The sequence below is a fragment of the Ahaetulla prasina genome, chromosome 2, assembly GCF_028640845.1.
Source record: "Ahaetulla prasina isolate Xishuangbanna chromosome 2, ASM2864084v1, whole genome shotgun sequence".
Lineage (NCBI taxonomy): Eukaryota > Metazoa > Chordata > Lepidosauria > Squamata > Colubridae > Ahaetulla > Ahaetulla prasina.
In genome coordinates this window covers 180,453,346-180,465,812 of record NC_080540.1, presented here as the reverse complement: position 1 = coordinate 180,465,812, position 12,467 = coordinate 180,453,346, and positions in this window count along the sequence as shown.

Genomic DNA, 12,467 nt, shown 5'->3' with positions numbered 1-12,467 from the left:
CAAAGGAACTCATATTCTGAGCAGAAATCCATTTTGTGGAACAGGATGTCTAATGGTTTCTCAAATACAGACTTTTGCTCAGGATAAGTAGCTGAATGAATCTATGCCTACCAGCACCCTCTGGAATTGGTGAAATGTATTTCCTGTGCAGAAGGGATTCAGGACACTTTTTTTTTAAATTTACATTTATATCCCGCCCTTCTCCGAAGACTCAGGGCGGCTTACAATGTATAAGGCAATAATCTCATTCTATTTGTATATTTTACAAAGTCAACTTATTGCCCCCCCAATAATCTGGGTCCTCATTTTACCTACCTTATAAAGGATGGAAGGCTGAGTCAACCTCGGGCCGGGCTTGAACCTGCAGTAATTGCAGGCTGCTGTGTTCTAATAACAGGCTTCTAACAGCCTGAGCTATTCACGGCCCTTATCTTTATCTTATCTTATCTTAACTTGTGTTATAACTTTGATAATCATATACTGCATGAATCAAGAAGAGGGCCGTGAAAATATTTACAGATCCCTCACATCCAGGACATAAACTGTTTCAACTCCTACCCTCAAAACGACGCAATAGAGCACTGCACAACAGAACAACTAGACACAAGAACAGTTTTTTCCCGAAGGCCATCACTCTGCTAAACAAATAATTCCCTCAACACTGTCAAACTATTTACTAAATCTGCACTACTATTAATTTTCTCATCGTTCCCATCACCAATCTCTTTCCACTTATGACTGTATGACTGTAACTTTGTTGCTGGCAATCCTTATGATTTATATTGATATATTGACAATCATTTGTGTTGTAAATGTTGTACCTTGATGAACGTATCTTTTCTTTTATGTATACTGAGAGCATATGCACCAAGACAAATTCCTTGTGTGTCCAATCATACTTGGCCAATAAAAAATTCTATTCTATTCTATTCTATTCTATTCTATTCTATTCTATTCTATTCTATTCTATTCTAGGCAAAAAGTTAATAGAGTTTAGTTTTTTAAAACAAATCAACGAAAGAAAAAGATATAAAAAAGATGTTCAGACTCTAGGAAGAATGCAGAGGAGCAACAAAGATGATTAGGGGACTGGAGGCTAAAACATACAAAGAATGGTTGCTGGAATTTGATATGTCTAGTTTAATGAAAAGAAAGACTAGGGGTGACATGATAGCAGTATTCCAATATCACAGGGTTGCCACAAAGAAAAGGAAATCAAGCTATTCTCCAAAACATCTGAGGGGAGCACAAGAAGTAATGGATGGAAACTAATCAAGGAGAGAAGCAACCTAGAATTAAGAAGAAATTTCCTGACAGTTGGAACAATTAATCAGTAGAACAACTTGCCTGCAGAAGTTGTGAATGCTCCAACACTGGAAGTTTTTAAGAAGAGATTGGACAACCATTTATCTGAAATGGTATAGGATTTCCTGCCTGAGCAGGGGGTTGGGCTAGAAGACCTCCAAGATCCCTTCCAACTCAGTTATTCTATATATTCTATATTCTAAAGATTTATCTGAGGGTGCTGGGCTCTTACAAACAATCATTCCTCATATTGTAAAGCTCTTGTTCCTGGTTGAATTCATTTTTCAGTTCTCATCCTTGTTGGTCAAGGCCAAAAAGCCTGGGACATTCTTGATGCTTGTCAGAGTTTTCTTTGGCTGCAAATCCAAGGCAAAGGAAATAACATTATGGTGCAATCTGTTCCTCATGTAACAATTCCATGTAAGGAGAGCAGCAGAAAAGCTCTCGCTCTGCAACATTTCCAGTTTGTCATACATTCAGTCCAGACATAGAACATGGTGATAATTCAAAATTAGGTCTCTAATCAAGGTCAGAATATGCCCTCCTACATTTCACAGATAGGCTTCTGTCTTAGAAACCTGTTCTTACTCCATAATTCACATCTCAATACATCCATTCCAGCAATGAGTGATAAAGGGAAATTTCTACGCTCTGAAATGTTGTTCTGCCACATATAATAATTTATTCAAAGCTTGCTGCCATAGCCTGTATTCATGAGCTATACAAAAGGCTGCTGCTACTGTGCTTTATGCTGCCTTAACAAGGAAGAAAGCTTTCCAATACACTAGTAATAAAAATTCCCTTTTGATTTGCAGTTATAAACTAACTACTGTTCATACACAGGCAACAATCTTATCTTTCAAACAAGATATTGCCGATGGGAAGGAAGAGTGCTGAACATTGTAATAAAGAATTTCATGCCCGTTTTATGGTGTTAAGCTCTTGGAGAGGAACAAAAAATAAAACAAGATACAATATATAGAACTTTACTTTGAGAACCAAGAATGTGCCTTTTTGTTTTCTCTTCCTCTCTAGTTACATTCAACCCCACAAAAATAAAGATGTGCAAAAGCCAGCTAGTGCAGCTTCCCACAACCTGATGCCTTATGAATTAATTGAGTTTCGGTCCATTTAACCCTCCGTTGCTAAGTCTCTTATGAAACCTGTAAATTATGAACACTGAATTCCAATATTTCCAGAGCGCACTAGATTGTATAGATTATGAATAAACATTTTTGCCTCTTAATAACAGATTCCTATAACACATGGAGCCAGTTACTTAGTTAAGTCAACTTTCTAGGTTTTACAAGACACACTGAAGTGTAAAACAGGAATACAGTACAGGCTGTGCATACAAGACAGACTAAAACGTGCTTGGCAAGTTTCTGATACAGTTTGTCATGCAAAGTCAGTGTCTGCATGCAGCTGAAGCTGCTATTAAAGACTTGGCAATCTTCAATAGTCAGGGTAGACTTTGAGCAGACCCTTGTAAAGCTTCACAGTAAACAAGCTTATAGTATTCATTAAGTCCTAGGAGGAGCAGGGAAATGCACCTCACCCAAAGTCCAAGAAACTGCTTGAGTCATTACAAGCTATAAAAGCCTTTGAGAACCTGTGTGTGTGATGTAGCAGTTAAGATGTTGGACATGGAGCATGGAGACTGTGGTTCTACTCACCCTTGGGCATGGAAGCCAACGGGTGATCTTGGGCCAATCATTCTTTTAAGTAGGTCAGGTTCTACAACAAGACAGCTGACAAATAAAACTTTTCTATGCATCATGCATAGGATTTATTCTAAAAAGTAATTGCACTATTAGTTTCAGATAAATCTGCATAACATCAAACAGTAACCTACAAACATTTATTTTCCTAGCAATGTTCTCTTCAATTTTGTGGATCTGGCAGTGGATTCCCCACCCCCCACTCCCAATTAATATTCAATTAGAAGAATTTTGCTAAAGTTGCATTTTGTTTTAGGTCTTATTTTCCAACACCTCCCCTCAAATTACAACACCAGCTATATCCATATTTATAATGTTAATGTGTGTATGTGGAAGTTTATTCTTTCACATGTTTAATTCAGAATTGCATAGAGTTTACTTCCACTATATTGGTTGAGTTCTGGGGAAATTATTTTACTGTTCTATGCCCTTTCAGTGCTATCCCATACAATCTGTTTTTCAATTGTCCTTAATGATTCCTCTGAAAAGATAGAATTTTACCTAACTTCAGAAAGTTCCTTGTCAAATTATCTTCTTGAGTACTCAATCAATCAGGTTGGCTAACCACAGAGTGTTCTCTAACCCCGTTGCCATTAGGCATACCATAGCATACAGTGGCAGAACAAACGTCCAGATAACAGAAGGAGAAGTCAAATAACATCTTCACTACTTTCCCAGAGCAAATTCAAAGTAAAAACTGGATACCACAATAATTGTCACTGCTGTTGGAAATTTCGTAAGAACCTTAAATTGAAAATCAATTTGTAGAAATAATTACTAGAAATATTTCTAATAATCCCTGATATTTTAGCAATATTGTTTAAATTGGCAGTATGGAAAAGTGATTTTTATCTGTATACTGTATACAGGCCAGAAATGTATTAACAAGGGAGATCAGAGCAGCAGAAAAAAGCTACTCTGAAAAGATAAAGAATCAGTTCTCAACAAATTGCTCAAACAAACTGCTGCACACCAGCAGTGTGCAGCAGTTGCTAAAAAAGCCAACACAGTTCTGGGCTGCATAAACAGAGGGATAGAATCAAGATCATGTGAAGTGTTAGTGCCACTTTATAATGCCTTGGTAAGGCCACACTTGGAATATTGCATCCAGTTTTGGTCGCCACGATGTAAAAAAGATGTTGAGACTCTAGAAAGAGTGCAGAGAAGAGCAACAAAGATGATTAGGGGACTGGAGCCTAAAACATATGAAGAACGGTTGCAGGAACTGAGTATGTGTAGTTTAATAAAAAGAAGGACTAGGGGAGACATGATAGCAGTGTTCCAATATCTCAGGGGTTGCCACAAAGAAGAGGGAGTCAAACTATTCTCCAAAGCACCTGAGGGTAGAACAAGAAGCAATGGGTGGAAACTGATCAAGGAAAGAAGCAACTTAGAACTAAGGAGAAATTTCCTGACAGTTAGAACAATTAATAAGTGGAACGACTTGCCTGCAGAAGTTGTGAATGCTCCAACACTGGAAATTTTTAAGAAAATGTTGGATAACCATCTGACTGAGATGGTGTAGGGTTTCCTGCCTGGGCAGGGGGTTGGACTAGAAGGCCTCCAAGGTCCCTTCCAACTCTGTTGTTATATTATATTATATTATATTATATTATATTATATTATATTATATTATATTATATTATATTATATTATATTATATTATATTATATTATATTATATTATATTATATTATATTATATTATATTATATTATATTATATTATATTATATTATATTATATTATATTAACAAATGAACCAACAAACATGTGGAAAACTCTTAAAAAATATCACTGGCTACAGCAAACCTCCTTCCCAGGCTGAAGGAAACCAACAACTGGCAGATGACCAGACAAGATAACTCCTTCTTGCTTAAAAGTCTGTGCTGACCAATTGGCCCTCATCTTCACCCATATGTTTAATAAATCACTAGAGATGTGCTATGTTCCTTCTTGCTTCAAACGCTCTACTATCATTCCAGTGCCAAAGAAGCCCACCATCAAGGAACTGAATGACTACAGACCAGTTGCTTTAACATCTGTAGTCATGAAAACCTTTGAAAAGCTAGTGCTGTCTCACTTGAAAACCATCACGGATCCGCTGTTAGACCCAGGGGTGAAATCTAAATTTTTTTGCTACCTGTTCTGTAGGTGTGGCTTGGTGGGTGGGTGTGTCCTGTGACTTAGTGGGCATGGCCAACTCAATGTCCCTCACGGCCATGCCCACTCAGTCACAACCCCTCCCCCAAGCCAGGCACACAGAACCCAGTAGGAAATTTTTTAAAATTTCTATTCTGCCTTTTTTCTTTTTGCGAGATGCCTGCAGCTGCAGCCTCTCCGCCTGCTTGCCACCCACTCGCCACCTGTTCTCCCTTCACCTTGGGTCGGGGCCTGGGGCCGAGGGATGTGCCATTCCCCGAGGCCCCGGAGCCACCACCTGCCTCAACGGGGTCGGGGCATGCACCATTCCCCAACTCTGGCCTTTCTCCGGAGCTGCCACCCACTCATCGCCCGCTCGCCGCCTGCTTGCCCTTCGCCTTTGGTCAGGGACCAGGGACCAGGGACGCCCCATTCCCTGAGGCCCCGGAGTCATAACCTGCTCGCCGCCTGCCTCAACCGGGTCGGGGAATGCACCATTCCCCGACACCAGTCTTGTCCTGGAGCTCTTCCTTCGGCCCGCGGCATATGCTTACCTTCCTCCAGCAGCTGGCTGCCAGGAAAGGCAAGCGTCCAAAAGTTACCCTCTCCTTGAATATGCCGCCTTGTTCTATGCACCGAAGGGTGAGCAGGTGGCGAGCTGCCTTCCCGGTGTCCCGGTGTCCAGCTTGTGAAGGCTGGACTGCGAGCCGTGGACTGGTTCGGGGGCATGGCTAGCCAGCGATTGCTACTGGATCGGTGAACCAGTCCCAATCTCCGCTACCTACTCGCCCGATCCAGTCCGATCCGGTAGCATTTTACCCCTGGTTAGACCCCTTGCAATTTGCATACCGAGCAAATAGATCAACAAATGATGCTGTTAATATGGCTCTGCACTACATCCTACAACATCTTGAATCTCCAAAGACCTATGCAAGAGTCCTTTTTGTAGACTTTAGTTCAGCATTCAACACCATCATTCCAGACACTCTTCTACCTAAGCTAAACCAGCTACAGGTACCTGAACAGACTTGTAAGTGGATCACAACTTCCTAACAAACAGGAAGCAGCAGGTGAAGCTAAGCAGGATCACTTCAGATACCTGTACAATTAGCACAGCCCCCCCCCCCACTTCTCTCTGTATATGCAATGACTGCATCTCTAATGATCTATCTGTTAAACTACTGAAGTTCACAGACAACACAACAGTGATCGGTCTCATTCGAGACAATCATGAATCCGCATACAGATGGGAGGTTGAACGACTAGCCTCGTGGTACGACCGGAACAATCTGAAACTGAACACACTCAAAACCGTAGAAATGGTGGCAGACTTTAGGAGAAACCCTTCCATACTTCCATCTCTCACAATATTAGACAACACTGTATCAACAGTAGAAACCTTCAAATTTCTAGTTTCTACCATATCGCAAGATCTAAAATGGACAGCTAACTTCGAAAACATCATCAAAAAAGGATAACAAAGAATGTTCTTTATGCGCCAATTCAGAAAGCTCAAACTTCCCAAGGAGCCGCTGATCCAGTTCTACAGAGGAATTATTGAATCTGTCATCTGCACCTATATAACTATCTGGTTTGGTTCTGCAACCCAACAAGACAGACACAGACTTCAGAGAATAATTAGAACTGCAGAAAAAATAATTGCTACCAACCTGCCTTCCATTGAGGACCTGTATACTGCACGAATCAAAAAGAGGGCTGTGAAAATATTTACAGATCCCTCACATCCTGGACATCCTGCAATTTTTTTCTAGAAATCCATTCCTACTCCCACACCATTCAAAGGGTGTTCATTACAGACCCCTCACATCCTGGACATAATCTGTTTCAACTCCTACCCTCAAAACGACGCTATAGAGCACTGCACACCAGAACAACTACACACAAGAACAGTTTTTCCCGAACGCCATCACTCTGCTAAACAAATAATTCCCTCAAACTATTTACTAAATCTGCACTATTAATCTTCTCATTGTTCCCATCACCCAATTCCTTCCACTTATGACTGTAACTTTGTTGCTTGTATCCTTACGATTTATACTGATATTGATTGTTTCCTGATTGCTTAATTGTAGCCTATGACTATCATTAAGTGTTGTATCATTAAGTGTTAAATTTGTACCCTATGACTATCATTAAGTGTTGTAAGTATTGTACCTTGATGAAAGTATCTTTTCTTTTATGTACACTGAGAGCATATGCACCAAGACAAATTCCTTGTGTGTCCAATCACACTTGGCCAATAAAAATTCTATTCTATTCTATTCTATTCTATTCTATTCTATTCTATTCTATTCTATTCTATTCTATTCTATACTTTTGGACCTGTGGCACAAAGGTTATAGTTTACTTCTGCACACATAGTGTTGGAATGTTTTATATTGAATAATTGAAAACAGTTTCTATCTAGATGAATATATCATATCGCACTGGGAATTAGTTCTGAAAGCAGTTATCTATTCAGAGAATGCTCGTCAAATCATTCCTTGAATGGAATCATCACAACTGCATTGATATGGAAGTAATATAAGAATGCAATGTGTCAGCTTTGTGTGTCATGTGCTTTTCAAATATGTTGCCAGTATTGCAAAAAAACTGAAGCAAAGAGATGCTGGTAAAAAGACTTTTAGTACTGTATTTATTTTTAGTATGGCATTTTGCTTTAGATATTCTGTTCTTCTAGAGACAGAAATACTATATTGGAAATACCATCAATATTTTGTTGTTGTTTTGCTGCACTGCCATTGCCCCTGACTAATGTGACTGCTGGAAATTATTAAAACCATGGTAAATAAATCTGGATTTTAAAGTGCTATGTATGAAGTTGTATGAAATTATGAAGTTGTGCAACGATGACTGTCCATTTTTGACCATATCTCCTCAAGATGATGCCCTCTTAAAGTGGTGGAGAGAATCCCCTATCAGCCCACATCAGAACTGACAGTGCTGGCTGTGGGAGATTGGATTTTGTGTCCAAGAAGAATATCAGCTTTGGGTAACGTAGATCCTTGCCCCAAAGAAGCACCTCAAAAATATAAGACAGCCCTTCTTTAGCACCAATATAGGTAGTCCTCAGCTTACGACAATTTGTTTAGCAACCATTTGAAGTTTCACAGCACTGAAAGAACTGACTTATAACTTGTTCTCACACTAATAACCATCATGGTATCCCTCACAGTCACATCATTGTGATTTGGCAACCAGCATGTATCTACAATGGTTGCAGCATCCTGAGGTCATATGAAGGCCATTTGCAACCTTCCCAGCTGGATTTAGATGAGCAAGGTCAATTGGGGGAAACTGGATTTACTTAATGGACATAGGGAAAAGGGTGTAAAGTTGGGCACTACTCACGTAACAACAGCATTCCTTACTTCTGGACGTTCTATTTCCAATTGTGCTTGTATGTTGAGAACTGCCTATTATTATTTTATTATTTATTAAATTTTTATACCGCCCTTCTCCTGAAGGACTCAGGGCGATGTACAGCCAAAGATAAAACACAATACATATACAATTAAAACCAACAATTAAAACCTAGCAAATTACAAAAGGCTGATAATTAAAAGTTTAAATTTAAAATTATAAAAGATTTTAAAAACCCAATAAAAACCCCAGTTTAAGATTATAACTATAAAACCATTATGCCAGTCCCGCTTGAATAAATAAATATGTTTTTAGCTCACGACGGAAGGTCCGAAGATCAGGCACTTGACGTAGGCCAGGGGGAAGTTCATTCCAGAGCGTCGATGCTCCAACAGAGAAGGCCCTACTCCTGGGGGCCGCCAGCCGACACTGTTTGGCGGACGGCACTCTGAGGAGACCTTTTCTGTGAGAGCGTACGGGTCGGTGGGAGGCATAGGGTAACAGCAGGTGGTCTCGTAAGTACCCGGGTCCTAAGCCATGGAGCGCTTTAAAGGTGGTAATCAGAATCTTGAAGCGCACCCAAAAGACCACAGGAAGCCAGTGCAGACTACGCAGCAGTTATGTTACATGGGAGCCGCAAGCAGCTCCCGTTACTACTCGCGCAGCCGCATTCTGGACTAACTGTAGCCTCCAGGTGCACCTCAAGGGCAGCCCCATGTAGAGAGCATTGCAGTAATCCAACCGAGACGTGACCAGAGCGTGAGTGACTGTGCATAAGGCATCCCGGTCAAGGAAGGGACGCAACTGGCGGACCAAGCGAACTTGGTAGAAAGCTCTCCTGGAGACGGCCGCCAGATGTTCATCAAAGGACAGCCGTCCATCCAGGAGGACACCCAAGTTGCGAACCACCTCCTTTGGGGCCACTAACTCACCCCCAACAGTCAGCTGCGGCTGTACCGGGATGCCGGCATCCACAGCCACTCCGTCTTGGAAGGATTGAGCCTGAGTCTATTTCTCCCCATCCAGACCCGTACGGCTTCCAGGCACCGGGACAGCACTTCGACCGCTTCATTGGGGTGGTCCGGGGTGGAAAAGTACAGCTGAGTATCATTAGCGTACAGATGATAACTCACCCCGAAACCACTGATGACCTCACCCAGCGGCTTCATATAGATGTTGAACAGGAGGGGCGAGAGAATCGACCCCTGAGGCACCCCACAAGTGAGGCGCCTCGCGGACGACCTCTGCCCCCCTGTCAACACCGTCTGCGACCGGTCAGAGAGATAGGAGGAGAACCACCGATAAACGGTGCCTCCCACTCCCAATCCCTCCAACCGGCGCAGCAGGATACCATGGTCGATGGTATCAAAAGCCGCTGAGAGATCTAATAGGACCAGGGCAGAGGAGCAACCCCTGTCCCTGGCCCTCCAGAGGTCATCCACCAACGCGACCAAAGCCGTCTCTGTGCTATAACCGGGTCAGAAGCCGGACTGGAACGGGTCTAGATAGACAGCTTCATCCAGGTGCCGGGGAAGCTGCCATGCAACCACACTCTCTACAACCTTCGCCACAAAGCGAAGGTTGGAGACTGGACGGTAATTCCCCAAAATAGCTGGGTCCAGGGAAGGCTTCTTAAGGAGAGGTCTCACCACCGCCTCTTTCAAGGCGGCGGGGAAAACCCCTTCCACCAAAGAAGCATTTATAATCCCCTGGAGCCAGCCTCGTGTCACTTCCTGAGCAGCCAGCACTAGCCAGGAAGGGCACGGATCCAGTAAACATGTAGTTGCATGTAACCTCCCCAGCAACCTGTCCACGTCCTCGGGAGCCACAGAATCAAACTCATCCCAAATAACCTCAACAAGACGTGTCTCAGTCATCTCGGTCGGATCATCACAATCTTGGTCCAAACTATCCCGAAGCTGAACAATTTTATCGTATAGATAACCGTTAAACTCCTCAGCTCGTCCCTGTAAAGGGTCATCCCGTCCCTCCTGATGAAGGAGGGAACGGGTCACCCGAAACAGGGCGGCCGGGCGGTTATCTGCCGATGCAATGAGGGTGCCGTGGGCAAGATCCTCAGGGAACGGCCCAAGCTCCATCCGGAACCTCTCAGGGTCCATCAGGCGCCTGGGACGGAACCAATGCATTGGCTCCGTCTCCCTGCGGTGGTGAGCGGCGGTCCGAAAGTCTAGGTGAAGGAGAAAATGATCCGACCATAACACTGGTTCCGTCACTAAATCTCCTAATTCCAGATCATTAATCCACTCTCCAGAGATAAAAATCAAATCTAGTGTGCCTCCCCCGGTGTGTGTAGGGCCATCAGTTACTTGAATCAGGTCCATGGCCATCATGGAAGCCATGAACTCCTGAGCTACCGTCGATGACAAGCCGGCCGATGGCAAGTTGAAATCCCCCATGACCAAAAGCCTGGGAATCTCAACTGCCACCCCGGCAAGCACCTCCAGCAGCTCAGGTAGGGCTGTAGTCACGCAGCAAGGAGCCAGGTACGCGATCAACAGACCCATCTGATTCCTATGGCCCCACTTCACAAGGAGGGATTCACAACCAGCTATCTGAGGCACAGTGGACTCCCTCGGCTCTAGACTTTCTTTAATCACAACCGCCACCCCCCCACCCCTACCTTGGGCCCTCGGCTGATGGAATGCATGGAAACCCGGAGGACACAGTTCTACCAGGGGTGCACCCCCCTCTGTGCCCAACCAGGTCTCCGTAATGCCCGTAAAGTCCGCGGACTCCCTCTGAATAAGATCACAAATCAAGGGAGCCTTATTTACCATGGACCGGGCATTGCACAACATCAGCCGAAGCCCCAGGCTCTGAGGATCGTGACCAACCGGGGAACGAGTAAGGACTAAGGGGCCGGAGCATGTGATCGCTTTTATACATCGAGCACGTGCTCCCAGGGAACGATACGACCCCTTGCCTCCGCCATATCTGCCTCTCCCACTTACCGTACAGATGGAATAACACTCTACGCTCTGAACATCCCCATCCCCCCCTGCCTTCGGACCGGATGGAATGGTGCCGTGAGTGCGCGCTGGGACTGGACATTCCCTCCCTAACGGGCTTCTTCCCCTACCCGTCACTCCCCTCCCCCCCTTTAACCCCCCACCTGTCACATCCCTCCCCCCCCTTCCCAACCCTTAAAATCCCCATTAAAACTCCCCTTAAAAAATCTATTAAAACAACTAATTAAAAAACCCCTAAGCCTCCTATTTTTAGCATGCCACCTCTCGGGGCTCCAAAGCCTGTCCTCAAGGTAGGCCCTCGATAATGTGGAGGGCCAAACCCACGAGAGAGGGGCATCTCGCAGGGCAAGAAGGTCAGCCGCTGTAAACATTCGCATCGCAGAGAAAGTCCGGCAAGAAGGCCCATCCTGGGCTGGTCTAGATGATAACAGATGGTAAAGTGACCATGACCAGTCTGTCCTGATGGGAAACAATTAATGGTAATCCATGTGCGGTAGATGATCAAACTGCTAACTCAGTCAATTCGCCACCCCATATATACATCCAGGGGTGGACTATGGAAGAGGAAGAGGGAGGAATGATGGTAAAGATGTTAAAATGTTAGATGGTAAAAGGGGTATCCACTGGACCCGTAGGCGTTCCTCACGGCAACCAACAGGTGTCCACCGGGCTAGTTGGCGACCGCTAATCCAGCCGCCAGGCCGCCAAGCTACCTGGCCTCTAGACCACGTGTTCGCCCCCCAGACCAGGTTGCCACCCGCTGGGCCAAGGTGACGTGTCCCACTCCTCCGCTGACGGCCGGGTCAGGGAAATCCGAATCAGGCTTGCCTCTGCAGCCCTCTGCCCAAAGTCCTAGCAAAGTCCTCAGAGCAGGCAGGAGACCAGAAAGTGACTTCAGCAAGATAAGTTCGACTTTGCCTGACTCAGA